Below are 26,895 nucleotides of genomic sequence, written 5' to 3'. Positions count from 1 at the left end.
ATGCTTTTTGCGAAAAACGTTAGGACAATCTACTTGGATTTCTACCGTAGGCTTGTCATAAAAAATTAAAAATGGAGGAAAAAACACAATAGACACGGAAAAAATAAAAAAAAACCCTCAATGTTATCACGAGAGAAAAATGTTCCTTGGAGAATTCGGGTATCGATCCTGGTATTTCCCGCATGCTAAGCGGGCGCTCTACCAAACTGAATAGATATAAAGTAGCTCAATGTTTCTGTTCAAACAGAGAATACTGACTCAAAAGGACATGAAAATTGTAGGCTAGTTCAGCCAGGATAACCCGACTGAGTTCATGATTCTTACTGTTTTCCTTGAGGCGTTTGCTGAAAAAAAGAAGCGAACTTCAGCTTTAAAATGTTTTTAAATCCACGTAACAAAAAACACATGAAAAGTAAATTGCCGTGGTCCGTGTGAGGATCGAACTCACGACCTTGGCGTTATCAGCACCACGCTCTACCTACTGAGCTAACGGACCAATTGCTGTTGCGCATTTGTTAAAATAAAAACCACATTAGTTTCAGTCTGTTGCAGGACCGGATTTTAAATGTTACCATCTACTTTGGTAAAGAATGGGCACTTGGCAGTTCCCAAAACTCCCTTAGGTATTTCATATCACTTGAGTAATAAGACACTCCAGGGTTGTCATCTTCACCATCTTCGGCTGCTGGAGATAGAGATTGAACGACAAGGACTTTTGTTCTAGTTCCAGTAGAGAGCAGTGATAGTAATACAGTGATTTTGTGCAGCAAGTCATGGCACACTCCCCGCGTTTTATTAGCAGATAAATGAAGAAAAGAGAACTGCGAAAAGAAAAGAAAAGAAAAGACAACAAAATGTTACCATGGGTAGGAAAACTCTTGATCTTGGAGAATCCGGGTATCGATCCCGGTACTTCCCGCATGCAAAGCGGGCGCTCTACCATTTGAGCTAATCCCCCAGAACATATCCCACTGTGGAAACGTATGGATGAAATTGCAGTGATTGAGTAGATTTACAGATTTATATGATCTATATTACGGAATCTGGTAGATCATCATCTGCGGTGATGGGTTAGTCTATTTAACAAGAAAAGAAACAGACAATACAAAGGCGTCACAAAAGAATATGACAATTTGAAGCTGGTTCAGCAGGATAATCAGATCCTTGAGTTCTGCGGTAAGCCTCTGATAAAAAAAACAAAACAAAACAAAACAGCAAAAACAGGCAATTAAATAAATAAAAAATAATATTTCAGTGATAACAAAGATCGTTGTTATCATTAGAAAAAAAAAAGAAGTATCACTGGAGAATCCGGGTATCGATCCCGGTACCTCCCGCATGCTAAGCGGGCGCATGGCATTTGAACTAATCTCGCAGTTTTTTTCTGCTTTTGGTTATAAAACAATTGCTTTCCTTTATATAGCGAGTTAAGTAACTTCAGATAACGAATTTCTAAATAATAGGATTGGTTATATATCTCTTTTTATGGTTTGCGAACGACTTATGGGCAGGGAGGAGTGGTGGGAGGGAAGTTAATCCCAAAAACATATGGTTTGGGGTGTGCCGCCCCTCTTGCGCTATTTGACACCAAAATCTACGATTTTTCCTACCCTATTTATGGCCTGATGAAAAACTGAATACGATAAGCTATTTAAGAGCTGACCTTTATATCTATACTTGTTTCTACCAATTGAGCTAATCCCCCAGAATACGTCTATAATAGAAACTTATGAGTGAAATTACCGTGATTGAGTAGATTTAGAGATTTACCTGATTTATATTACCATTACGGTATCTAGTAGATCATCATCTGTGGTGATGGGTTAATCCATTTAACGAGGAAAGAAACAGACAATACTGACACAAAAGAACATGACAATTTGAAGCTAGTTCAGCAAGGTTAACAGACCCGTTATATATCGGGAAACGACTTTGAACATTTGTTCCATAAAATGCTTTTTTGTGGAAAACGTTACGACAATCTACTTGGATTTCTACCGTAGGCTTGTCACAAAAAATGATAAATGGGGAAAAACAACAACAAAAACGGCAAAAAAAAGCCCCAATGTTATCACGAGACATAAACGTTCCTTGGAGAATCCTGGTATCGATCCCGGTACCTCCCGCATGCTAAGCGGGCGCTCTACCAGTGTTTTCCTTGAGGCGTTTGCTGAAAAAAAGAGACCAACAGCGGCTTTAAAATGTTTTTGAATCACGTAACAAAACAACAACAACAACAACAAAAAAACAAAAAGTAAAAAAAAAAAAGACAAATAGTCGTGGTCCGTGTGAGGGTCGAACTCACGACCTTAGCATTATCAGCACCACGCTCTACCGACTGAGCTAACGGACCAACTCCTGCTACGCTATTGTTAAAATAGAAGTCGAATTAGTTTGTAGTCTACTGCAGGACCGGATTTTAAATGCTACCATTTACTTTGGTAAAGAGTGAGCGCGTGGCAGCTGGCAAAAATTTTTCTTTGATATCGCCCGAGACATCAGACACTCCAAGGTCGTCATCTTCGCCATCCTCGGCTGCTGGAGATAGAGCGTGAACGACAAGGACCTTTGTTTTAGCGTGTGCCAGTAGAGAGCAGAGTGACTGGAATACAGTGATTTTCTGCAGGAAGTCATGACACACTAGTACTACCCGCGTTTTATGAGCAGATAAATAAGAAAAAGAGAACTACAAAAAGGAAAGAAAAGCCAAAAAAAAGTTACTATTGTTGCAAAAAACTTGGCATTGGAGAATCCGGGTATCGATCCCGGTACTTCCCGCATGCAAAGCGGGCGCTCTACCATTTGAGCTAATCCCCCAGAATAAACTGCTGATAGAAACTTATGAGTCAAATTACTGTGATTAAGTAGATTTAAAGATTTATATGATCGATATTACGGTATCTAGTAGATCATCATCTGCGGTGATGTTCCAGTAATCCCTTTAACATGAAAAGAAACAGACAATACTGACACAAAAGAACATGACAATTTGAAGCTAGTTCAGCAGGATAACCAGATCTGTTATATATCGGGGAACGACCCTGGACATTTGTTTTAGTGAGAATAGAGCAGCAATAGAATGATTTTTGCGGAAAACGTTAAGTCAATCTACTTGGATTTCTACCGTAGGCTTGTCGCAAAAAAAAAATATGAAGGAAAGAAACAACAACAAAAACGAAAAAATTAAAAAAAGCCCCAGTGTTGTCATGAGAAGAAAAGGTGTCTTGGAGAATCCGGGTATCGATCCCGGTACCTCCCGCATGCTAAGCGGGCGCTCTACCATTTGAGCTAACTCCCCAGACAAAGGTTTCTTGGGTTTGGTTATAAAATAATTCCTGTCCTTAATATAGCCTGTTCAGTAACTTCAGAGAACAAATTTGTAAGTAATGAGATAATCGATAGTACTTTAGAAACTGAATAAAAAGAACCCAAAATAGTGCCGGGAGATATCAGGACTGTAGTACAGCAGGCGACTCATATAAAGAAGTAATGACGACACTCTACCCGCGTAGATAACAGTAACAGTAGATAAGGAGGGAAAAAAGACCAGCAAAAAGAAAAGAAAATACAAAAAATGTTGCAATGAGTAGCAAAAATGTGTTTGTTTTCCGCCGAGGTAGGCCGAGATAACGACTCCACGAACTGAAAGGAGCCGACCGAAGGGCCAAGGTCTTGAGTTCAACCCTTACCCAGACCATTACCAATACTTCTTCTTCTCTACCTGACAGCAGGACTTCATTTTGTTTTTTTGTTTTCGGTTTTGCAGTACGAATATCTAAGGCGTTGATCATAACAAACGATAGAAAGAAAGACATAACCAATTTTGGATTCTCTTTTATTCAGTTTCTAAAGTACTATCGATTATCTCATTACTTACAAATTTGTTCTCTGAAGTTACTGAACAGGCTATATTAAGGACAGGAATTATTTTATAACCAAACCCAAGAAACCTTTGTTTGGGGAATTAGCTCAAATGGTAGAACACCCGCTTTGCATGCGGGAGGTACCGGGATCGATACCCGGATTCTCCAAGACACCTTTTCTTCTCATGACAACACTGGGGCTTTTTTTAATTTTTTCGTTTTTGTTGTTGTTTCTTTCCTTCATATTTTATTTTTTTTGCGACAAGCCTACGGTAGAAATCCAAGTAGATTGACTTAACGTTTTCCGCAAAAATCATTCTATTGCTGCTCTATTCTCACTAAAACAAATGTCCAGGGTCGTTCCCCGATATATAACAGATCTGGTTATCCTGCTAAACTAGCTTCAAATTGTCATGTTCTTTTGTGTCAGTATTGTCTGTTTCTTTTCATGTTAAAGGGATTACTGGAACATCACCGCAGATGATGATCTACTAGATACCGTAATATCGATCATATAAATCTTTAAATCTACTTAATCACACTAATTTGACTCATAAGTTTCTATCAGCAATTTATTCTGGGGGATTAGCTCAAATGGTAGAGCGCCCGCTTTGCATGCGGGAAGTACAGGGATCGATACCCGGATTCTCCAATGCCAAGTCTTTTGCAACAACAGTAACTTTTTTTTGTCTTTTCTTTCCTTTTTGTAGTTCTCTTTTTCTTATTTATCTGCTCATAGAACGCGGGTAGTACTAGTGTGTCATGACTTCCTGCAGAAAATCACTGTATTCCAGTCACTCTGCTCTCTACTGGCACACGCTAAAACAAAGGTCCTTGTCGTTCACGCTCAGGCTATCTCCAGCAGCCGAGGATGGCGAAGATGACGACCTTGGAGTGTCTGATGTCTCGGGCGATATGAAAGAGAAAAGTTTTGCGAACTGCCACACGCTCACTCTTTACCAGAGTCAATGGTAGCATTTAAAATCCGGTCCTGCAGTAGACTACAAACTAATTTGAGTTCCTATTTCAACAACTGCTTGGTAGCAGTTGGTCCGTTAGCTCAGTCGGTAGAGCGTGGTGCTGATACCGCCAAGGTCGTGAGTTCGACCCTTACACGGACCACGACAATGTATTTTTTTTTTAACTTTGTGTTTGTTTTTTGTTGTTGTTGTTTTGTTACGTGATTCAAAAACATTTTAAAGCTGATGTTCGTGTCTTTTTTCTCAGCAAACGCCTCAAGGAAAACACTGAGAGCAATACCTGGATCTTGAACACAGGCTACAAAGTGGCTGAACTAGATTACAATCTCCATGTTCTGTTGAGTCAATATTCTCTGTTTGAACAGAAAATTGAGATACTTTAAATCTATTCAGTTACACCAACTGCAGCCACTACTTTCAAATGGCAAGCGCGTATTCCGGGGAATTAGCTGAAATGGTAGAGCGCCCGCTTCGCATGCGGGAAGTACCGGGATCGATACGCGGATTCTCCAAGGCCAAGTTCTTTGCAACAATAGTAACATTTATGTCTTTCTTTCCTTTTTGTAATTCTCTTTTCCTCATTTACCTGCACATGACTGTCTGCACAAAATTACTGTATTAAAGTAGCCTACAGTACAGGCGGATTAGCGTGTTCTAGCGCAATACGTTCGTGTATCGCGCTAGAGCCTGCTAATCCGCCTGTTCTGCAAGCTAGTATTAAAGTCACCGTGCTATCTACTGACACTATAACAAAGGTCCTAGTTGTTCACCCTATATCTCCAGCAGCCGAGGATGGCGAAGATGACGACCTTGGAGTGTTTGATGTCTTGGGTGATATGAAATCCCGAAAGGAGTCTAGCGAACCGCCAAGCATTCATTCTTTCTCGAAATTAGATGATAACATTTAAGATGATTTAAGAATCCAGTCTTGCAGTATTCTAGAAGCTAATTTGTAACAGCAAATTGTCCGTTAGCTCAGTCGGTATAGCGTGGTGCTGATAACGCCAAGGTCGTGAGTTCGATCCCCAGACGGACCACAAATATTTATTGTTATTATTTTTGATACGTGGATAAAAAAGGTTGTAAAGCTGATATTCGTCTCCGTTTCTTTGCAAACTCCTTAAGGACAAACTTGAGAGCATTACCTGAATCACGAACACAGCCTGGCTACCCTGTCTGAACTTACTTACAACTCTCATGTTCTTTTGAGTCAGTATTCTCTGTTTGAACAGGAACTTGAGCTACTTTAAATCTATTCAGTTACAGCGAGTGGAGACACAACTTTCAAATAGTTAACGTATTCCGGGGAATTAAATCAAATGGTAGAGCGCCCGCTTAGCATGCGGGAGGTACCGGGATCGATACGCGGATTCTCCAAGGACAAGGCAATAACATTTTTGCTACTCATGGCAACATTTTTGTCGTTTCTTTTCTTTTTGCTGGTCTTTCTTTCCTAATTTATCTCCAGTTACTGTTACCTACGTGGGAAGAGTGCCATGGCTCCCTGCACAAAATCACTCGACTATAGTCACTCTGCTATTTCCAGGCGCTAGAGGAAAGGTTCTTGGTTATTCGCTCTCTGTCTCCGGCAGCCGAGGAAGGCCAAGATAACGACCTCACGAACTGAAAAGAGAAGACCGAAAGGCCGAGGTTGTGTTTTGAACCCTCACAAAGACCATTACCAATGATTCTTTTTCTCTACCTGACAGCATGACTTCACGTGTTGTTTTTTAGTATATGAGTATCTAAGGCATTGGCCATCTGCAATTCAAACATTGTATTTGGGGAATTAGCTCAAATGGTAGAGCGCCCGCTTAGCATGCGGGAGGTACCGGGATCGATACCCGGATTCTCCAATGATACTGTTTCTTTTTTATTCTCGTGAAAAAATGATATTTGCTACGCAACTAAATATTGTTTTTTTAAATAACGTGTTTTTGCTGTTGCCTTCTTTGTTTTTTTACATCTTTTGTCAGAGGCCAACCGTTTAGACACCCAAGTAGATTTCCTAACGTTTTACGCCGAAAAGCATTCTATTGCTGCTTTTCTTTTCACTGGACAAATGTCCAAGGTCGTTCCCCGATATATAACGGATCTGATTACCTTGCTGAACTAGTTTAAAATTGTCAAGTTATTTTGTGTCAGGATTGTCTGTTTCTTTTCTTGTTAATGGATTAACCCATCACCGCAGATGATGTTCTACTAAATACGGTAATATACATCATGTATATCTTTAAATCTACTCAATCACAGTTCTTTCACTCATAAGTTTCCAATGGGGGTGTATTCTGGGGAATTAGCTCAAACGGTAGAGCGCCCGCTTTGCTTGTGGGAATTACAGTGATCGATACCCGGATTCTCTAAGATAAAGATAATTTATTTGTCTTTTTCTAAATGCTATCTGAATAGTTTTGACGAACTAAGAATATAAACTAGATCGTAAGTTCTAAGTTCAACTCGTGTATGCAATGAAAACTGGTAATAAATGTTCACGTTGTTGGAATGTTGCGGTGTTTTTCACTCCGAAATACAAAATTCAGATCTACAGTAATGTTTTAATGTTATCTGGTAAATTACCACTTCTTGAATAATTTTAAAATAGCCTTTTTAAGTGTTTTAAAATCACAATAAAGGTAGTGCGTTAATATCTCCTTTCGTTTTCGGCAAAATTTGTCGAAAACATGGATATAGCTTCGCATTATCAGTTTATTTTATTGCATAGCCTTATTTTCATTAAAATACCTGTACAATGGGGGATTAGCTCAAATGGTAGAGCGCCCGCTTTGCATGCGGGAATTACCGGGATCAATACCCGGATTCTCCAAGATGAAGATAATCTTTTTGTCTTTTTGTCTTTTTTGCGATTCTTTTTTTCTCATTTTTCTACTCATAAAACGAAACTAAATGTGACATAATTAAGTAAAAAAATAGCTGTTTGCGGCTAGCTGAATAGCTTTATCGAACTAAGAATATAAACTAGATCGCAAGTTCTAAGTTCAAGGCTCCTCTCAGATTATGAGGTTGTTGTCTTGGCCTTCCTCGGCTGCCGGAGAAAGAGAGTAAACGACCAAGGACTTTTTATCCAGTGCCAGGAAATAGCAGAGTGACTGTAGTACAGTGACGTTGGGCAGAACGTTATAAATCTCCACCGAAATGCGGTATACTTGAAAAAAAGCACCACACTTGAAAAAATGCGGCACACTTTAGGAATGCGCCACACTTGAAAAATTACGGCGCCCTTGAAAAAATACGCCACAGTAAAAAAAATTGCCGCACTTGACAAAATGCGGCACACTTGAAAGTATGCGCCACACTTGAAAAAATGCGCCACACTTAACTTGAAGAAATTCGGCATACTTGAAGAAATGCGGCCGACTTGGAAAAATGCACCACGCTTGAAAAAATACGGTAACCTTAAAAAATGCGGCACACTTAAAAAATGCGCCGATAAAATGCGGCATACTATAAAAATACGTTACACTTGAAAAAATGCAACATACTTGGAAAAATGCGCCACACTTGGCAAAATGCGGCACACTTGGGAAAATGCACAGTTTTGCATAAAATTGTTTATATCTCCCTTTCTACCGTTTGCCAAAGATTTCGGGAAGTGCTGATGTCTAATGCCTTAAATAATTGTATGGTGTCAGGTAGATAAAAAGAAGTATTGGTAATTGTCTCTGTGAAGGTTGAACTCACGACCTTGCACTCTAGGTCGACTCCTCTCAGATTATGAGGTTGTTGTCTTGGCCTTCCTCGGCTTCCGGAGAAAGAGAGTAAACGACCAAGGACCTTTTATCCAGTGCCAGGAAATAGCAGAGTGACTGAAGTACAGTGACGTTGGGCAGAACGTTATAAATCTCCACCGAAGTGAATAACAGTAACATTGGATAAGTAAGGAAAAAAGACCAGCAAAAAGAAAATAAAAAGACAAAATGTTGCCATGAGTAGCAAAAATGCTTTTGTTTTCCTTGGAGAATCCGGGTATCGATCCCGGTACCTCCCACATGCAAAGCGGGCGCTCTACCATTTGAGCTAATTCCCCGAAATGCGTTTGCCGTTTGAAAGTTGTGACTCTATTGCTCTAACTGAATAGATTTAAAGTGGCTCAAAGTTCTGTTCAAACAGAAAATACTGACTCAAAACAACATGAGAATTGTAAGCTAGTTCAGGCAGGGTAGCATTTGTTCATGATTCAGGAAATACTCTCAGGGTTGTCTTTAGAACAGTTTGATGGAAAAAGAAAAAGAGACGAACATCAGCTGTAAAATGATTTTCAATCCACGTATCATAAAAAGTGAAACGAAATTTATGTGGTCCGTGTGAGGGTCGAACTCACGACCTTGGCGTTATCAGCACCACGCTCTACCGACTGAGCTAACGGACCAATTGCTGTTACACAAAGGTAAAAACAAAAGGCAAATTCGTAATATTCAGCAGGACCATCTAAATTTGGTAAAGAATGAACGCTTGGCAGTTCGCTAGTACACTGATTTTGTACAGGGCGTCACGGCACACTAACCGCGTTTTATCAGCAGATAAAAAGAAGTGCTTAGAATTAAAACAGAACAAAATGTTACCATGGGTAGCAAAAATATTTTTCTTGAAGAATCCGGGCATCGATCCCTGTACCTCCCGCATGCAAAGCGGGCGCTGTACCATTTGAGCTAATCCCCCAGAACATAACTCTTTTTGAAAACTTATGAGAAAAGTTACTGCGATTGAGCAGATTTAGAGACTTACTTGACCTATATTGATCTTTATTATACCATGCCATAGAAAATACAGCCAAACAGAATACAGGAAAGCCGTTGTATATTCGACGGTATTACCTCCAATCTTCCCACCATGCGCTTCGAGCATATGGCGTTGATTGTGGTGGCCACTGTATGTCTATGACATGGTATAAATCAGTTCTGTAACGCTATCTTTTACCCTTTAAAATTAACAAAAGCTACCTATAAACAGAGCTCTTAAATGGAGTATTTTGTTTGTATTGTGTCCATTTTCAGTTAATTATTGTAATTTGTTTGGAAAACTAACAGTTTATTACAGTCAGGAGTTACATTCAGGTACTTAAGTCATACAAAAGGCTATGAATTTTTAACCGATGATCACCAAGGGAAAAACATGATCGAGTTGAACACAGAAAAAAAATTATTCAGCATAATTGTTGACAAATCTGGCAACTGTCTGGTCCGTGTGAGGTTCGAACTCACGACCTTGGCGTTATCAGCACCACGCTCTGCCGACTGAGCTAACGGACCAGTTGCTGTTACCAAATGTGAAACAAAGAGGACATGTGGTTACTGAATAGTGAATAACCACAATGGTGAATAAAGACTAGTGGAGTTTGGGGATACATGTATCAAAGAAAATGTAAAGAGAAACTTAAACAACGAATTCAGTACTTGTGGCAGTTTGATTTATCTCGCCGCGCCCTTAGATTACGTCGAGACACGAGGCTTACACAAATAAAAAGACTAATTTAAGATAGCTCAAAACAATTTCCAGCAGTTACATTTTGATGGGTCATTATAACCGCTCTTTATCACTTGATGCTAAAATCATTGTATCAACAAACTGCCCAATCATCGCTGAACTCGTTGTGATCATTTTTGTGACACAATGGATTACCATAGCAACAGAATAACCTGCTAAAAACACCCTTAACTACAGCTTTAGGGGCTTATAATTCATACACGACATGGATAATTTTTTATATTATCAAATTTTGATAAGTATGTTAAGATGCAACTTTTGGCAAAGTTGAATTCGGTACATAGGGTTCAGAGCCACCTTAAATTTTTCTTGAATTATTTAAAAATAGCTTTTTTTTTAAAGTGTTAGAAGATAGTAATAAAGGTAATATATTAAATGTCTCCTTTTCTATTTTCTGTAAAATTTGACGAAAATTTCCAAATAGTTACGATGTGCTGAATAGTTGAATTCATTTTAATTCAAAACTTTATTTTCATTAAAACACTTGTGCAATGGGGAATTAGCTCAAATGGTAGAGCGCCCGCTTAGCATGCGGGAAGTACCGGGATCGATACCCGGATTCTCCAATGAAACATTCTTTCTTTTTTCTCGTGACAACAACGATATTTGCCATCAGTGAGGTGTTGTGTTTTTTTTTATTTGTTCGTTGTTGCAACTCTTTTCTTCTTCTTTCTTTTTTTCTTTTTGTCAGAAGCTTACCGTAGAAACCCAAGTAGATTCCTCTAACGATTTCGGCAAAAAGCTGCGATTGTATTGCTGCTGTTCATTTCACTGGAACGTATCTCCAAGGTCGTTCCCCGATATACGTGATTATTCTACGAACTAGCTTGAAATTGTCATTTTCTTTCATGTCAGTACTGTCTGTATATTTTCTTGTTAAAGGGATTAACCGAACACCACACATGATGATCTAGTAGATACCGTAATATAGATCATGTAAATCTCTAAATCTGCTAAATCACAGTAATTTCGATCATAAGTTCCTATTGAGGGACGTACGCGGTCGGGGGGATTAGCTCAAATGGTAGAGCGCCCGCTTTGCATGTGGGAGGTACCGGGATCGATACCCGGATTCTCCAAGGAAAACAAAAGCATTTTTGCTACTCATGGCAACATTTCGTCTTTTTATTTTCTTTTTGCTGGTCTTTTTTCCTTACTTATCCAATGTTACTGTTATTCACTTCGGTGGAGATTTATAACGTTCTGCCCAACGTCACTGTACTTCAGTCACTCTGCTATTTCCTGGCACTGGATAAAAGGTCCTTGGTCGCTTACTCTCTTTCTCCGGAAGCCGAGGAAGGCCAAGACAACAACCTCATAATCTGAGAGGAGTCGACCTAGAGTGCAAGGTCGTGAGTTCAACCTTCACAGAGACAATTACCAATACTTCTTTTTATCTACCTGACACCATACAATTATTTAAGGCATTAGACATCAGCACTTCCCGAAATCTTTGGCAAACGGTAGAAAGGGAGATATAAACAATTTTATGCAAAACTGTGCATTTTCCCAAGTGTGCCGCATTTTGCCAAGTGTGGCGCATTTTTCCAAGTATGTTGCATTTTTTCAAGTGTAACGTATTTTTATAGTATGCCGCATTTTATCGGCGCATTTTTTAAGTGTGCCGCATTTTTTAAGGTTACCGTATTTTTTCAAGCGTGGTGCATTTTTCCAAGTCGGCCGCATTTCTTCAAGTATGCCGAATTTTTTCAAGTTAAGTGTGGCACATTTTTTCAAGTGTGGCGCATTCCTAAAGTGTGCCGCATTTTTTCAAGTGTGGTGCTTTTTTTCAAGTATACCGCATTTTGTTAAGTGTGGCGCTTTTTTTCAAGTATGCCGCATTTTTTTTTAACTTTGGCGCATTTTTTCAAGTGTGCCGCAGTTTTCCAGGCGTGCCGCATTTTTTCAAGTGTGGGGCATTTTTTCAAGGGTGGCGAATTTTTTCAAGTGTGGCGTATTTTTTCAAGTGTGGCGTATTTTTTCAAATGTGCCGCATTTTCTCAAGTTTGCCGCATTTTTTAAAGTGTGCCGCATTTTTTTCAGTATGCTGCATTTTTCCACGTGTGGCGCATTTTCTGAAGTGTGACGCATTTTTTCAAGTTTGTCGCATTTTTTCAAGTGTAGCGCATTTTTTCAAGCGTGGCGCTTTTTTTTAAGTGCGCCGCATCAGTTTTCAAGTGTGCCGCATTTTTTCCAATTATGCCGCATTTTTTCAACTGTAGCGCATTTTTTCAAGTGTGCTCCTTTTTTTTAAGTGTATCGCATTTTGGATTCTCGTTTTTTATTTCTAATGTTAAGTTGCAGAGATTTTTGATTATTTTATTATTCAGAAATTCGTTGTCTGAGTTACTGGCTATATTAAAGAAAAAATTGTCTTAAAACAAAAGGAGACAAAACCGTGTCTGGGGAATTAGCTCAAATGGCAGAGCGCCCGCTTAGCATGCGGGAGGTACCGGGATCGATACCCGGATTCTCCAGTGATACTTTCTTTTTTAATTATCTCTGATGACAACAACGATATTTGCTGTTAGTGAAATATATTTTTTTAATTGGCTCTTTTTGTTATTGTTTTCTTTCTTCTTCTCTTTATTTTTTGTCAGAAGCCCACTGTAGAAACCCAGGTAGATTGCCCTAACATTTGCTGCTCTTCATTTCACTGGAATAAATATATAAGGTGGTTTCCCTATATATAACGGATCTGATTATCCTGCTGAGAGCTAGCTTAAAATTTTTATGATGTTATTTTCTGTCAATATTGTCTGTATCCTCTCTTGTTAAATGAATTAATCCATCACCGCAGATGATGGTCTACTAGATACCGTAATATATAGATCGTATAAATCTCTAAATCTACTCAATTACGGTAATTTCACTCATAAGTTTCTATTGAGGAATATGTTCTGGGGGATTAGCTCAAATGGTAGAGCGCCCGCTTTGCATGCGGGAAGTACCGGGATCGATACCCGGATTCTCCAAGATCAAGATTTTTGCTACTCATTGTAACATGTTTTTGTCTCTTGTTTTGTTTTGTTTTCTTTTCGCAGTTCTCTTTTCCTTATTTATCTGCTCTTAAAACGCGGATAGTGTGTCATAACTTGCTGCACAAAATCACTGTATTACAGTCATTGCTGTCTACTGGAACTAGAACAAAGGTGCTTGTCGTTCACCCTCTATCTCCAGCAACCGAGGATGGCGAAGATGACTACTTTGGAGTGTCTGATGACTCGGGTGAAATGAAATCTCGAGAGGAGTCTAGCGAACTGCCAAGTGCTAATTCTTTACCAAAATTAGATGGTAGCATTTCAACTCCAGTCTTGCAGGTGATTACATAATAGTTTGACTTTTAAGTTAACACTTGCGCAATTGCAATTGGTCCGTTAGCTCAGTTGGCAGAGCGTGGTGCTGATAACGCCGAGGTCGTGAGTTCGACCCTCACACGGACCACAAGTGATAACAATGGGTTGACAGGCCTACACAACTCCTATCCACGTGTCGTAGCCGCTTTGAGAGTTTTGCTCGAACTAGTATATCTTTGAGGATCTGCCCCTTTTGTATTGTACGATAGGGGGATCTTTGAATATTTCGCTAAGCAATAATCCTGTTTTTAGGAGGACATTTCACCAGAGTAGAGCCGTTAGAGGTCATAGGTCTGCGTGGTTTCCGCTGCTATCCGCGTGTAATTTGTTGAGTTTGACACCTCTGTTTTTGGCCACGTGCTATTTTTTTAGCTCATTTGATTGCAAGATATGTTTTAAGCTCTCTAAATATTAGCTCTGGAGGGACAAAGTTTGAAATATTCCGTGAGCATGTTGGTTACTTGCATTTTGTATTATTTCGCCGGGCCCGGCTGTTTGATTTACTGTTGCAAGTTATGCTGCTTGTTATCACGGGTGTCATATTTATCTTTGTCCGGCTTCGCCAGAGATAGCTGTAGCTTTCCTTGTTGAAAGCTATGAGTCTGTCTTAGAGAGACGTTCTTATGCTTCTTGCATCAATTTCATCGAGCTTTTTGTCCTTCCAGTTTGTTCGTTCTGGAACTGCAAAAGTAGGTGTTCACGCGCAAGTCTGTGGACCGTTTAGCGTGTTGCTTATGCTATTGTGTGGTTTTGTTCAGGCAAAAGCTCTGAATTTAGGAGTTCTTCCTATGATTGTTCATCCAGCTCCACGTTGTGGTTGTCATTGCTTTTATTTGCGATGTTGGCAGGTTTTCTGGAGACTGTTAATAGTCCCTCTTTTGTTAGGAGGCTCGTAGCCTTGTAGATCAGGCAAGACCGCGGTTTCGATCCTTCTGGATCTCATCAGTTGCCGATAGAATGGAGTGGTAGAGACCAATACTCGGTAACACTCCGCACCTGGCATATTTTTTGGTATTATATACTCGTTCGGCGGATCGAGAATTCTTGATTGTGATTGGTAGTTTTGCCACTAGCGAATGGTGGGCATAAAGTCTTCGATCCTATTGTACACAGCTTGACACTGTGTTTTCTATGATGGCTATAACGCTTATTTTCTCCAGCATGTGTGATTTGAATTGAAGGATAAAGCGTAAGACAGTTATGCGTTGCATTTATACGGCATATCTCCAAGTTTTGGAGGGCTGCGTAGAGTATTTTGCACGCATTTCGTATGCTTATCCTTTGTTTTTAGTGTAGCTAATGTACACCTTGGACTCACATGCTGTGATTGGATTAAGTTTGTACTCGCACGTGATAGGACCACAAGAATTCATTTTCATTTTTTTATGATTCTCGTGGATTTCTTTTTTGAGTCAGTTTTCTCTGTTAAAACAGGAGGTTGAGCTACTTTAAGATTATTCAGCTATAGGAACTGGAGTCACAAAATGTATACCGGGGAATTAGCTCAAATGGTAGAGCGCCCGTTTAGCATGCGGGAGGAACCGGGATCGATACCCGGATTCTCCAAGGAGCACAAACACATTTTTGCTACTCACGGCAACATTTTTCTCTTTTCTTTTCTTTTTACTGGTCTTTATTCATTACTTATTTACTGTTGCTATTGCTTACTTCGGTAGAGATTCTTAACTTTCTGCACAAAATCACCGTATTACAGTCTCTCTGCTATTTTCTGGCACTACAAAAGAGGTCCTTGGTCATTTACTATCTGTCTCCGGCAGCGGAGGAAGGCCAAGATAACGACTTCACGAAATGAAAGGAGACAACCGAGGAGCCAAGGTCGTCAGATCAACCCTCACAGAGACCATAACCAATACTTGTTTTACTCTACCGGTATACGCGCATATTTCCTCAAATGGTAGAGCGCCCGCTTATCATGCGTGTAGTACCTTGATCGATGCCCGGATTCTCCAGTGATACTTCCTTTTTTAATTATCTCTGATGACTACAACGATATTTGCTATCAGTAAATTATTGCTTTTTAATTTGTTCGTTTTTGCTGCTGTTCTCTTTCTTCTTTTGTTTATTTTCAGTCAGAAAATAAACAAAGTGGGTTGTCCTAACGTTTGTTACTCTTCTTTTAAGTAGAATAAAATGGTGGCCCGTTGTATAACAAATCTGATTACCCTGCTGAAGTAGCTTAAAATTGTCATTTTCGTTTGTGCCATTATTCTCTGTTTCTTTTCTTGTTAAAGGAATTAACCGCCAATCATCAAAGATGATGATCTGCTAGATACAGTAGTATAGATCATGTAAATTTCTAAATCTACTCAATCACAGTTATTTCCACATAAGTTGCTCATGAGTGATGTGTTCTGGGGGATTAGCTCAATTAGTAGAGCGCCCGCTTTGCATGCTGGAAGTACTGGGATCGATACCCGGATTCTCCAAGATAAAGATTTGTGCTACCCATAGTAGTGTGTCATGACTTCCTGCACAGAATCACTGTATTACAGTCACTCTGGAGTTTTTATGATACGTGGATTCCAAAACATTTCGAAGCTGATATTCGCCTCTCTTTTTTCCTGCAATTTCTAATTCTTCTAAGTACTGAACCCTGAGAACCTCTCTTCATATTAAGAATATGTGAATAACAAAGCTCTGTAATCAGAAGGTTTGAGATTTTGCTACGGCTTTCCGGTGCGAAAACTTTTCGGGACCTTCGGGAAACGGGCCCCTGATTACCTTCCTAAACTAGCTTAATATGTTCTTTGCGTTAGTATTGTATGCTTCCTTTTCTTGTTAGACTAATTAACCCATCACCGCAGCTGATGATCTACTAGATACCTTAATATAGATCATGTAAATCTCTAAATCTACTCAATCACAGTCATTTTCCGCCTGATTCTTGCGTACCGGAGGATAAGCTCAAATGGTAGAGCGCCCGCTTTGCATGCGGGAGGTAACGGGATCGATACCCGGATTCTCCAAGATCTAGATTTTTGCTACTCATGGTAACATGTCTTTGTCTTTTGTTTTCTTTTGTCTTATTTTCTTTTGGCAGTTTTCTTTTCCTTATCTACCAGCTCATAAAACGCGAGGAGTGTGGTATGACTTACTGCACAAAATCACTGTATTACAGTCACTGCTCTCTACTGGAACTAGAACAAAACTCTTTGTCGTTCACTCTCATCTCCAGCAGCCGAGGATGGCAAAGATGACGATCTTGGAGTGTCTGATGACTCGGGTTATATGAAATCCCAAGAGGAGTCTAGTGAACTGCCAAGCGGTCATTCTTTGCCAAAATCAGATGGTGACATTTAAACTCGGGTCCTGCAGTAGATTTCAAAATAATTTGGTTTTTAATTTAACACCTACGTAACTACAATTGGTCCGTTAGCTCAGTCGGCAGAGCGTGGTGCTGATAACGTCAAGGTGTCGAGTTCGACCCTCACACGGACCACCAGAATTTCTTTTTATTTTTTTATGATACGTGGATTCAACAACTATTTGAAGCTGATATTCGCGTCTCTTCTTTTCTGCAATTTCTTCTAAGGACTGAACCTGAGAACATGACCTGAATCATGAACATAGGCTACCGTGCCTGAACTCGGTGTTCTCGATTTGAATAGAAAATTGAGCTAATTAATTTAGATCTATTCAGTTACAGAAACGGGAATCACAACTTTCAAACGGCAAACGTATCTGTCCGGGTTCTCCAGGGAAAACGAAAACATTTTTGCTACTCTTTGCAGCATTTTTTGTCTTTTCTTTTCTTTTCGCTGGTCTTTTTTCCTTATTTATCTGTAGTTACTGTTACCTATGCGGTTTGCGTGTCATGACTTCCTGCACGAAATCACTGTACTACACTCACTCTGCTATTTCCTGAAATTAAAAGAAAGGTCCTTGATCGTTTACTTTCTGTCTCCGGCAGCCAAGGAAGGCCAAAATAACAACTTCATGAACTGACAGGAGCAAAGGGCTCAAGAAAATTAGGAGGAAAATCACTGTGACCGAAGGGCCAAGGTCGTGAGTTGAACCCTCACAGAGACCATTACCAATACTTCTTTCTTCTGCCTGACAGAAAGACTGTACAGTTTTTCAAGTTTAGTATACGAGTATCTGAGGAATTGGTTATCAGCAATTCCATAATTTGTTCGCAAACCAAAGAAAGGCAGATATAACCATAGTTGATTCTGTTTTTATTTGTAATGTTGGATTGAAGAGATTATCGATTATCCAATTATTTAGGAATTCGTTATCTGAGGTAAATGAACTGGCTACATTAAGGAAAGCAATTGTTTAATAACCACAGAAAGGGTAATTGTGTATGGGGAATTAGCTCAAATGGTAGAGCGCCCGCTTAGCATGCGGGAGGTACCGGGATCGATGCCCGGATTCTCCAATGATGCCATCTTGTTTTCTTTCGTGACAACAATGATATTCGCCGTCAGTGAAATATTGGTTTTAATTTGTTTGTTTTTGCTGTTGATTGCTTTCTTTTTATTTTTTGTCAAAAGCCTATACTGTAGAAATCCAAGTAGATTTTCCTAACGTTTTCCGCAAAAAGCGATGCATTGCTGCTCTTCTTTTCGCAGAAACAAATGTCCGAGGTCGTTCCACGATTTATAAAGATTTGATTAATCCGCTGAACTAGCTCAAAGTTAGCAACTTTTGTAGGAAATAAATGTGATTGAGTAGATTTAGAAATTTACATGATCTATATTACGGTATCTATTAGATCATCATCTGTTACGATGGGTTATTCCCTTTAATAAGAAAAGAAACAGGCAATACTGACACAAAAGAAAATGACAATTCTAAGCTAGTTCAGCAGGGTAATCAGAGTCGTTATACAACAGGCAACCACCTTGGATATTTATTCCAGTGAAAAGAAGAGCAGCAAACGTCAGGGCAATCTACTTGGGTTTCTAATAGGCTTCTGACTAAAAATAAAAAAAGAAAGAAAATAACAGCAAAAACAAACAAATTAAAAAGCAATATTTCAGTGATAGCAAATATGGTTGTGGCCATCCGATACCTGGATTCTCCAAGATTAAGGTTTAAGCTACCCATGGTAACTTTTTCCGTCCTTTTTCTGTTTGCAGCTCCTGTTTCCTGATTTATGGTCTCATAAAACGCGGGTAGTGTGCCATGACTTTCCTCCACAAAATCCGTATTACAGTCACTCTGCTATGTACTGGCACTACAACACTAAAGGCCTTTGTCGTTCACTCTCCGGTAGCCGAGGATGGTGAAGATGACGACCTTCCTATCCTATCCTATATCTCTTTATGCCATAAGGCACATAAGGCTTTGACATTCTCTGTCCAACCACTACGGTTTGCTGCGAGGTTTCTGACATTCGCCCATGACTGCCACCCAGCTGTTTTCCTTTCATCTTCAACCATTCTCCTCCATGTTGTTTTGGGTCGACCAGGCCTTCTTTTCCCTTCTGGCTTCCATTCCAGAGCTGTGACGCAATGTTCCTCTTTGTCTTTCCTCATTATATGTCCAATCCAATTCCATCTTCTACGTCTGATTTCATCGCTCGTTCTGTTCGCTCCAGTGTTCTCCTGAATTTGTTGGTGGAAGATGGTCTGAGGCCACCTTATTCTTAAAATCCTCTTCATGCACTTGTAGTACTTGTAGTTTCCAAGTTTCACAGCCATACATCAAAACTGACCTAACAATTGTTTTAAACAATTGTACCTTCGTCTTTCTGCCAATCTCACTGGTGCCCCATATTCTTCGCATCCTATAAAAAGCCTGTCTAGCTTTACTCAGCCTATGCTGTATGTCCTTGGGTGTTCCACCTTCTTTGTCCAGCAGTGCGCCTAAGTACACAAACTCTTCCACCTCTTCTACCTGTTCACCATTAATCTCTAATCGTTGGTCGTTTTTGGCATTCACCCGCATGACTTTTGACTTCTCTGCATTGATCTTAAGACCGACTCTTGCAGCTTCATCGGCTAGTCTGTTGGTCTTATCTCTTATGTCGAGGTACCTAGACGACAACAAAGCGATGTCGTCGGTGAACTTCCATCGTATACCAGTTCTTCTACCTTCCGTAGTTCTGCTCATGACCCAGTCAATTGCAAGTAGAAATAGGAAACCAGACATGACACAACCTTGCTTTACTCCTGACTGGACTTGAAACCATTCTGTTGTTTCACCCTCATCTAGAACTGCACACACAAAGTTGTTGTACATCGCCTTCACCAATTCGATGAGCTCTTCTGGGATTCCGTACATTGACATGATCTTCCACAGACTTTCCCTATGTATAGAATCGAACGTTTTCTCAAAGTCTATGAAATGGGTGTACAGAATTGCGTTCCATTCGTTGACTTGTTCAAGTGTATTCCTGAGAGCAAAGATCTGATCAATGGTACTTCTGTTCTCTCGAAAACCTGCTTGTTCCTTCCTCAGGATGTTGTCGACATCTTTTTTGATTCTACTTGTCAACACTCTTCCAAAGATCTTACTGATGACTGGTAACAGTGTAATACCTATCCAATTCGTACATTCGCGCATGACGAAGATGACGACCTTGGAGTGATTTATTTATTCATTTAACTTCGCCTAACTAAAATACTTAACTTATATACAACAAGTGTCTGATGACTCGGGTGATATGAAATTACGAAAGGAGTCCAGCGAACTGCTAAGCATTCATTCCTTGTCAAAATTAGATCAAGGGAAACATTTAAACACCGGTAATTTGGCTTTTATTGTAACACATAAGGAACAGCAATTGGTCCGTTAGCTCAGTCGGCAGAGCGTGGTGCTGATAACGCCAAGGTCGTGAGTTCAATCCTCACACGGACCACAAGAATTTATTTTCATTCTTTTATCATACGTGGATTCAAAAAGATTTTAAAGTTGATGTTTGTCTCTTTTCCCCCCCCGCAAATTCGTCTAAGGACAACTCTTAGAGCATTACTTATATCATGAACACAGCCGGACTACCCTATATGAACTTGCTTACAATTCTCGTGGTTTTTTTTGGAGTCAGTATTCTCTGTTAGACCAGGAAGTTGAGCGACTTTAAATCTATTCAGTTGTGGGATCTAGGGTCACAAAATGTATTCCGGGGAATTAGCTCAAATGGCAGAGCGCACGCTTAGCATGCGAGAGGAACCGGGATCGATCATGTCGATATCCGGATTCTCCAAGGAACACAAACTCATTTTTACTACACATGGAAACATTTTTCGCTTTTCTGTTCTTTTTTCTGGTCTTTATTCAGCACTTATGTACTTTTGCCATTAATTACGTCGGACTCTGTCTGAATTAGCTCAAATATTAGAGCGCCCGCTTTGCATGCGGGAGGTACCGGGATCGATACCCGGATTCTCCACAATTAAGATTTTGCTACCCATGTTAACATAGCTTCTTTTCTGTGTGCAATTTTTTTCTCCTCTTTTATCTGCTCATAAAACACGGGTAGTGTAACATGAAATCCTGCAAGAAATCGCTGTTTTATAGTCACTCTGCTATCTACTGGCGCTAGAACAAGGGTCCTTGTCGTTCACTCTCTGTCTCCAGCAGCCAAGGATGGCGAAGATGACGATCTTGGAGTGTCTGATGATTCGGGTGATATGAAATCCCGGAGAGGAGTCTAGCAAACTGCCGACCATTCAGTTTTTGTAAAGATTAGACCACGGATAAAATCTAAATTCCGGTCCTGCAGTAGATTACAAACTAATATGGCTTTTATTTTAACTTCTGCGTAACAGGAACTGGTCTGTTAGCTCAGTGGGCAGAGCGTGGTGCTGATAACGCCAAGGCTGTGAGTTCGACCCTAGCACGGACCACGAAAAGCTCGTTCTATTTTTTGTTATATATATGTGGATTCAAAATCATTTCCCAACTTGTCTCCTTTTCTTTTTCCAGGAACTCTTCTAAGGACAACCCTGAGAGTATTACCTGAATCATGAACACAGGCTACCCTGTCTGAACTTGTTTACATTTCTGATGTTCTTTTGAGTCAGTATTCTCTGTTTGAACAGAAAATTGAGCTGTTTTAAACATATTGAGTTATTTCAATTGGACTCACGACTTTCAAATGGCAAACGTATTCCGGGGAATTAGCTCAAATGGTAGAGCGCCCGCTTAGCATGCGGGAGGTACCGGGATCGATACCCGGATTCTCCAAGATCAAGATTTTTGCTACTCATGGTAACATGTCTTTGTCTTTTGTTTTGTTTTGTTTTCTTTTCGCAGTTCCTTTTTCCTTACCTACCTGCTCATAAAACGCGGGGAGTGCGCTATGTCTTGCTGCACAAAATCACTGTATTACAGTCACTGCTCTCTACTAGAACTAGAACAAAACTCTTTGTCGTTCACTCTCTGTCTCCAGCAGCCGAGGATGGCGAAGATGACGATCTTGGAGTGTCTGATGACTCGGGTTATATGAAATCCCGAGAGGAGTCTAGTGAACTGCCAAGCGGTCATTCTTTGCCAAAATCAGATGGTAACATTTAAAATCCGCTTAGCATGCGGGTGGTACCGGGATCGATACCCGGATTCTCCAAACATTAGTTTTTTTCCTCCAAAGGGCAAAATTCCACTTATTTTCTTGAACATTTCCAAAGTATCTTATTGCATAAAATTTTCGCGTCATGTTTGTTTCGCGAATTTCGCGATTGAAAAAAAAAATCGCGAAATTAAAGTAACGCGAACAATAAGTGTCGCGAAATTAAGTGACTTTCATTATGTTACTGTTGATATATAGCCCGGCCGTTGTGTTTTTGTTAATTTTGAGGTTATTGTACCTTTGATAGAATCGGTTTACTAAAATTCAAGGACAGTTTTTTATTATTTTCATTTATTTTTATAATTACATTACATTCATTAAGTTACATTTAAAAGAAACAGGAACTTTTACCCGCGTACTGTAAAGTACTTACATTACATACTATACTTGACTCTACACCTACATTGTATATTACACTATCACACACTTCTACAGTACACAGTAATTTACTTAATCACTTTACATACTACTTTTACATCCACATTGTATACTACACTACTTTACACTACTTATACTTAACGCCCGAAACGGTTTTAGGTGCAGGGATCCCAACCAGTTCTTACTTAACTTTATAAAGATGCTGCTTTTAGCCCTCCCCCAAATCTACACACGTGTATTTCACTTGTGGAAAACTATCGATTTGGACAGTGTTTGGGTTGGAGATTCTCGCCCATATAAACTTTCTTTTCTCTCGTAAGTTCTCGCGCGTTTAGAAATACGGCACACTCGCGTTTTAGGTGCAGGAATCCCAACCAATGCTCATCTAACTTTTAAAAGATGCTACTTTTAGCCCTGCCCCAAATCTACACACGTGTATTTCATTTGTGGAAGTCTATTGATTTGGACAGTGTTTGGGTGAGAGATTCTCGACCATATCAACTTTCTTTTCTCTCGTAAGTTCTCGCGCGTTTGGAGATGCGCCACACTCGCGTTTCAGGTGCGGGGATCCCAACTAATGCTTAAAAATGCTACTTTTAGCCCTCCTCCAAATCTACACACGTGTATTTCACTTGTAGAAGTCTGTCGCTTTGGACAACGCTTGGGTTAAAGATTATCGCCCATTTATATCTTTTTTTCACTTGCGTGTTTTCGCGCGTTTAGCGATGCGGCACACTCGCGCTTTTTGTGTGGGGATCCCAAACTATGCTTAGGGGGCTCTTTAAAAATGCTAGTTTTGGCCCTCTCCCAAATTTACACAAGTGTATTTCACTTGTGGAAGTCTATCGATTTGGACAGTGCTTGGGTTAGATATTCTTTCCCACGTCAATTTTCTCCCGCGTGTTCTCGCACGTTAAGCGAGGCGGCACACTTGCTTTTAGATGCGGGGATCCCAAACTTTGCTTACCTCGCTTTTTAAAGATGCTAGTTTTAGCCCTCTTCCGAATCGCCAATGTGTATTTCATTTGTGGAAGTCTATCGATCTAATTAGTGCTTGGGTGGATATTTTTGACGATGTCAATTTACTTTTCTGTTGTCTTTTCTCGCCCGTTTAGCTATGCGGCACACTCGAACTTTTGTTTTCTCTCTCGGGTGTTTTCACGCGTTTAGAGATACGCCACACTCGCGATTTTTGTGTGGTGACCTCAAACCATGCTTACTGGACTTTTTAAAGATGCTGCATTTAGCCCCTTCTCAAATCTACACACTTGTATTTCACTTGTGGAAGTCTGTCGCTTTGACAATGCCTGGGTTAAAGATTCTCGCCCATTTATATCCTTTTTTTTCACTCGCGTGTTTTCGCGCGTTTAGCGATGCGGCACACTCGAGTTTTTGGTGTAGGGATCCCAAAGTATGCTTACGGGGCTCTTTAAAAATGCTACTTTTTGCCCTCCACCAAATGTACACAAATGTATTTCACTTGTGGAAGTCTGTCGATTTGGACAGCGCTTAGGCTAGAGATTCTCGCCCATATCAACTTTCTTTTCTCTCGTAAGTTCTCGCGTGTTTAGAGATGCGCTACACTCGCGTTTTACGTGCGTGAATCCCAACCAATGCTCACCTAACTTTTTAAAGATGCTACTTTTAGCCCTCTTCTAAATCTACACAAGTGTATTTTACTTGTGAAAGTCTATCGATTTGGACAGTGCTTGGGTGAGAGATTCTCGACCATATCAACTTTCTTTTCTCTAGTAAGTTCTCGCGCGTTTAGAGATGCGCCACATTCGCAGTTTTGGTTTCGGGATCTCAAACTATGTTTACTGGACATTTTAAAGATGCTAGATTTGGCCCATTCTCAAATCTACACACGTGTATTTCACTTGTGGTAGTCTGTCGCTTTGGGCAATGCTTAAGTTGGAGATTCTCGCCCAAATCTAGCGTCTTTAAAAAGTCCAGTAAACATAGTTTAAGATCTCAAGACCAAAACCGCGAGGGTGGCGCATCTCTAAACGCACGTAAACTTACTAGAGAAAATAGAGTTGATATACGCGAGAATACCTTACCCAAGTACTGTCCAAATCAACAGACTTCCAGAAGTCAAACACACGTGTGTGGATTTGGGGGAGGGCTGAGAGTAGCATCTTTAAAAAGTTAGGTAAGCATTGGTTGGGATTCCTGCTCCTATAACGCGAGCGTGACGCATCTCTAAACGCGCGAGAACTTTCGAGAGAAAAGAAAGTTGATCTGGGCGAGAATCTCTCACCCAAGCACTGTCCAAATCGATAGACTTCCACAAGTTAAATACGTTTGTGTAGATTTGGTGGAGGGCCAAATCTAGCATTTTTAAAGAGCCTCGTAAACATACTTTTTGATCTCCACATCAAAAACGCGAGTGTGGCGAATCTCTAAACGCGCGAGAACTTACGGGAGAAAAGAAATTTGATATGGGCGAGAATCTCTTCCCCAAGCACTGTCCAAATCGAAAGACTCCCACAAGTTAAAAAGTACACATGTTTAAATTTAAGAGAGGGCGAAAACTAGTATCTTTAAAAAGTCCAGTGAGCCTAATTTAAGATCCGGACACCAAAAGTTCGAGTGTGCCGCATAGCTAAACGCGCGAGAAAAGACAAGAGAAAAGTAAATTGACATCGTTAAAAATATACACCCAAGCACTGTTCAAATCGATAGACTTCCACAAGTGAAATACATGTTGGAGATTTGGAACAGGGCTAAAACTAGCATCTTTAAAGGGCGAGGTAAGCAGAGTTTAGGATCCCCACATCTAAAACACGAGTGTGCCGCCTCGCTTAACGTGCGAGAACACGCGGGAGAAAAGAAAATTGACATGGGAAAGAATATCTAACCCAAGCATGTCCAAATCGATAGACTTCCACAAGTGAACTACACCTGTGTAGATTTGGGGAAGGGCCAAAACTAGCATTTTTAAAGAGCCCCGTAAGCATAGTTTGGGATCCCCACACAAAAAACGCGAGTGTGCCGCATCGCTAAACGCGCGAAAACACGCGAGTGAAAAAAAGATCTAAATGGGCGAGAATCCTTAACCAAGGCATCGTCTACAGCGAGACTTGCAGAAGTGAAATACACTTGTGTAGATTTGGAGGAGGGCTAAAAAGAGCATGTTTAAAAAGTTAAGTAAGCATTGGTTAAGATCCCCGAATTTAAATCACGAGTTTGGCGCATCTCTAAACGCGCGAAAAGTTGCGAGAGAAAAGAAAGTTGATATGGACGAGAATCTCCAACCCAAACACTGTCCAAATCGATAGACTTCCACAAGTGAAATACACGTGTGTAGATTTGGGGCAGGGCTAAAAGTAGCATGTTTAAGAGGTTAGGTAAGCATTAGTTGGGATCCCTGCAGCTATAACGCGAGCGTGGCGTATCTCTACGCGCGTAAGAAGTTACGAGAGAAAAGAAAGTTGATATGGGCGAGAATCTCCAACCCAAACACTGTGTAAATCAATAGTTTTTTCGCAAGTGAAATACGCGTGTGTAGATTTGGGGGAGGGCTAAAAGCAGCATCTTAAAAAAGTTAGGTAAGCACTGGTTGGGAACCCTGAACCTAAAACGCGAGTATGGCGTATCTCGAAACGCGCGAGAACTTACGAGAGAAAAGAAAGTTGATATGGGCGAGAATCTCTCACCCCATGAGGGGACGCAAATGACTTCTACTGTAAGTATCTCTTCCCGGTGTTTTTTTTTTTCAATTCTATGACAACAGGGCTGTATTCCTCTAAGGCTATGGGTGTAATTCGTAAAAACACTGAGTTCCTATAAATCATTTAGAAATTCTTCGTTCCAGTTCAAATTTATGTTGCTGGCACATCGGTGGGCACTTTATATGTAGACCGGGATGTAAGATACCTTAAAACTATTTTTACTGTTCATGATGCACTGCTACGTTAGTCTGCTTTATAAATATTTAACTGCTCTAGTCGAGTTTTTATTTCAATATACGGACCTTTACGATTCGTTGCGTGTACGAGCTATTGGCCAAGCGATTGGCCAAGCCATTGGTAACCGTGCATGGTCACCTAAAGCACTGACAATCTATCTTAGCTCCATGTACTAAGTTTCTCCTCGCGCTTTTTTTTGCCATCAGCTGTGTAATTGTGCGATATTTTCTACACAATAACTTCAATTGCCGAGCATGATAATACTGCACGTGGCTTCCACTGCCAACGACATACTCAGACAAGTATTCCAGATCATCTGAGCTTTTATTCCTTAAGATTTGTTTTAGATTGATTAATCAAACG

General features: G+C 40.2%; 16 non-coding genes across 16 annotated transcripts; 10 read left to right on the top strand and 6 right to left on the bottom strand.

Moving 5' to 3' along the window:
- Nucleotides 1–423: 423 nt before the first annotated feature.
- Trnai-gau (transfer RNA isoleucine (anticodon GAU)) lies at nt 424–496 on the bottom strand. Its single transcript has one exon. It is a non-coding gene; the product is annotated as a tRNA-Ile (tRNA).
- Nucleotides 497–2,280: 1,784 nt separating this feature from the next.
- Nucleotides 2,281–2,353, bottom strand: Trnai-gau (transfer RNA isoleucine (anticodon GAU)). Its single transcript has one exon. It is a non-coding gene; the product is annotated as a tRNA-Ile (tRNA).
- An 872-nt stretch (nt 2,354–3,225) lies between these two features.
- Nucleotides 3,226–3,298, bottom strand: Trnaa-agc (transfer RNA alanine (anticodon AGC)). Its single transcript has one exon. It is a non-coding gene; the product is annotated as a tRNA-Ala (tRNA).
- Nucleotides 3,299–4,912: 1,614 nt separating this feature from the next.
- Nucleotides 4,913–4,985, top strand: Trnai-gau (transfer RNA isoleucine (anticodon GAU)). Its single transcript has one exon. It is a non-coding gene; the product is annotated as a tRNA-Ile (tRNA).
- A 1,641-nt stretch (nt 4,986–6,626) lies between these two features.
- On the top strand, nt 6,627–6,699 carry Trnaa-agc (transfer RNA alanine (anticodon AGC)). The gene has a single exon. It is a non-coding gene; the product is annotated as a tRNA-Ala (tRNA).
- Nucleotides 6,700–8,815: 2,116 nt separating this feature from the next.
- Trnaa-agc (transfer RNA alanine (anticodon AGC)) lies at nt 8,816–8,888 on the bottom strand. Its single transcript has one exon. It is a non-coding gene; the product is annotated as a tRNA-Ala (tRNA).
- Nucleotides 8,889–9,157: 269 nt separating this feature from the next.
- On the bottom strand, nt 9,158–9,230 carry Trnai-gau (transfer RNA isoleucine (anticodon GAU)). The gene has a single exon. It is a non-coding gene; the product is annotated as a tRNA-Ile (tRNA).
- An 807-nt stretch (nt 9,231–10,037) lies between these two features.
- Nucleotides 10,038–10,110, bottom strand: Trnai-gau (transfer RNA isoleucine (anticodon GAU)). The gene has a single exon. It is a non-coding gene; the product is annotated as a tRNA-Ile (tRNA).
- Nucleotides 10,111–10,838: 728 nt separating this feature from the next.
- Nucleotides 10,839–10,911, top strand: Trnaa-agc (transfer RNA alanine (anticodon AGC)). Its single transcript has one exon. It is a non-coding gene; the product is annotated as a tRNA-Ala (tRNA).
- A 440-nt stretch (nt 10,912–11,351) lies between these two features.
- Trnaa-ugc (transfer RNA alanine (anticodon UGC)) lies at nt 11,352–11,424 on the top strand. The gene has a single exon. It is a non-coding gene; the product is annotated as a tRNA-Ala (tRNA).
- Nucleotides 11,425–12,749: 1,325 nt separating this feature from the next.
- Nucleotides 12,750–12,822, top strand: Trnaa-agc (transfer RNA alanine (anticodon AGC)). The gene has a single exon. It is a non-coding gene; the product is annotated as a tRNA-Ala (tRNA).
- An 894-nt stretch (nt 12,823–13,716) lies between these two features.
- Nucleotides 13,717–13,789, top strand: Trnai-gau (transfer RNA isoleucine (anticodon GAU)). The gene has a single exon. It is a non-coding gene; the product is annotated as a tRNA-Ile (tRNA).
- Nucleotides 13,790–15,194: 1,405 nt separating this feature from the next.
- Nucleotides 15,195–15,267, top strand: Trnaa-agc (transfer RNA alanine (anticodon AGC)). Its single transcript has one exon. It is a non-coding gene; the product is annotated as a tRNA-Ala (tRNA).
- Nucleotides 15,268–18,030: 2,763 nt separating this feature from the next.
- Nucleotides 18,031–18,103, top strand: Trnaa-agc (transfer RNA alanine (anticodon AGC)). The gene has a single exon. It is a non-coding gene; the product is annotated as a tRNA-Ala (tRNA).
- Nucleotides 18,104–20,457: 2,354 nt separating this feature from the next.
- On the top strand, nt 20,458–20,530 carry Trnai-gau (transfer RNA isoleucine (anticodon GAU)). The gene has a single exon. It is a non-coding gene; the product is annotated as a tRNA-Ile (tRNA).
- Nucleotides 20,531–21,785: 1,255 nt separating this feature from the next.
- Nucleotides 21,786–21,858, top strand: Trnaa-agc (transfer RNA alanine (anticodon AGC)). The gene has a single exon. It is a non-coding gene; the product is annotated as a tRNA-Ala (tRNA).
- The last annotated feature ends 5,037 nt before the right edge of the window (nt 21,859–26,895 follow it).

This window comes from Orbicella faveolata, unplaced genomic scaffold, assembly GCF_042242905.1.
Source record: "Orbicella faveolata isolate gen_17 unplaced genomic scaffold, um_ofav_v1 contig_35, whole genome shotgun sequence".
NCBI classification, from domain to species: domain Eukaryota; kingdom Metazoa; phylum Cnidaria; class Anthozoa; order Scleractinia; family Merulinidae; genus Orbicella; species Orbicella faveolata.
This window is presented reverse-complemented; position numbering and strand designations above follow the sequence as displayed.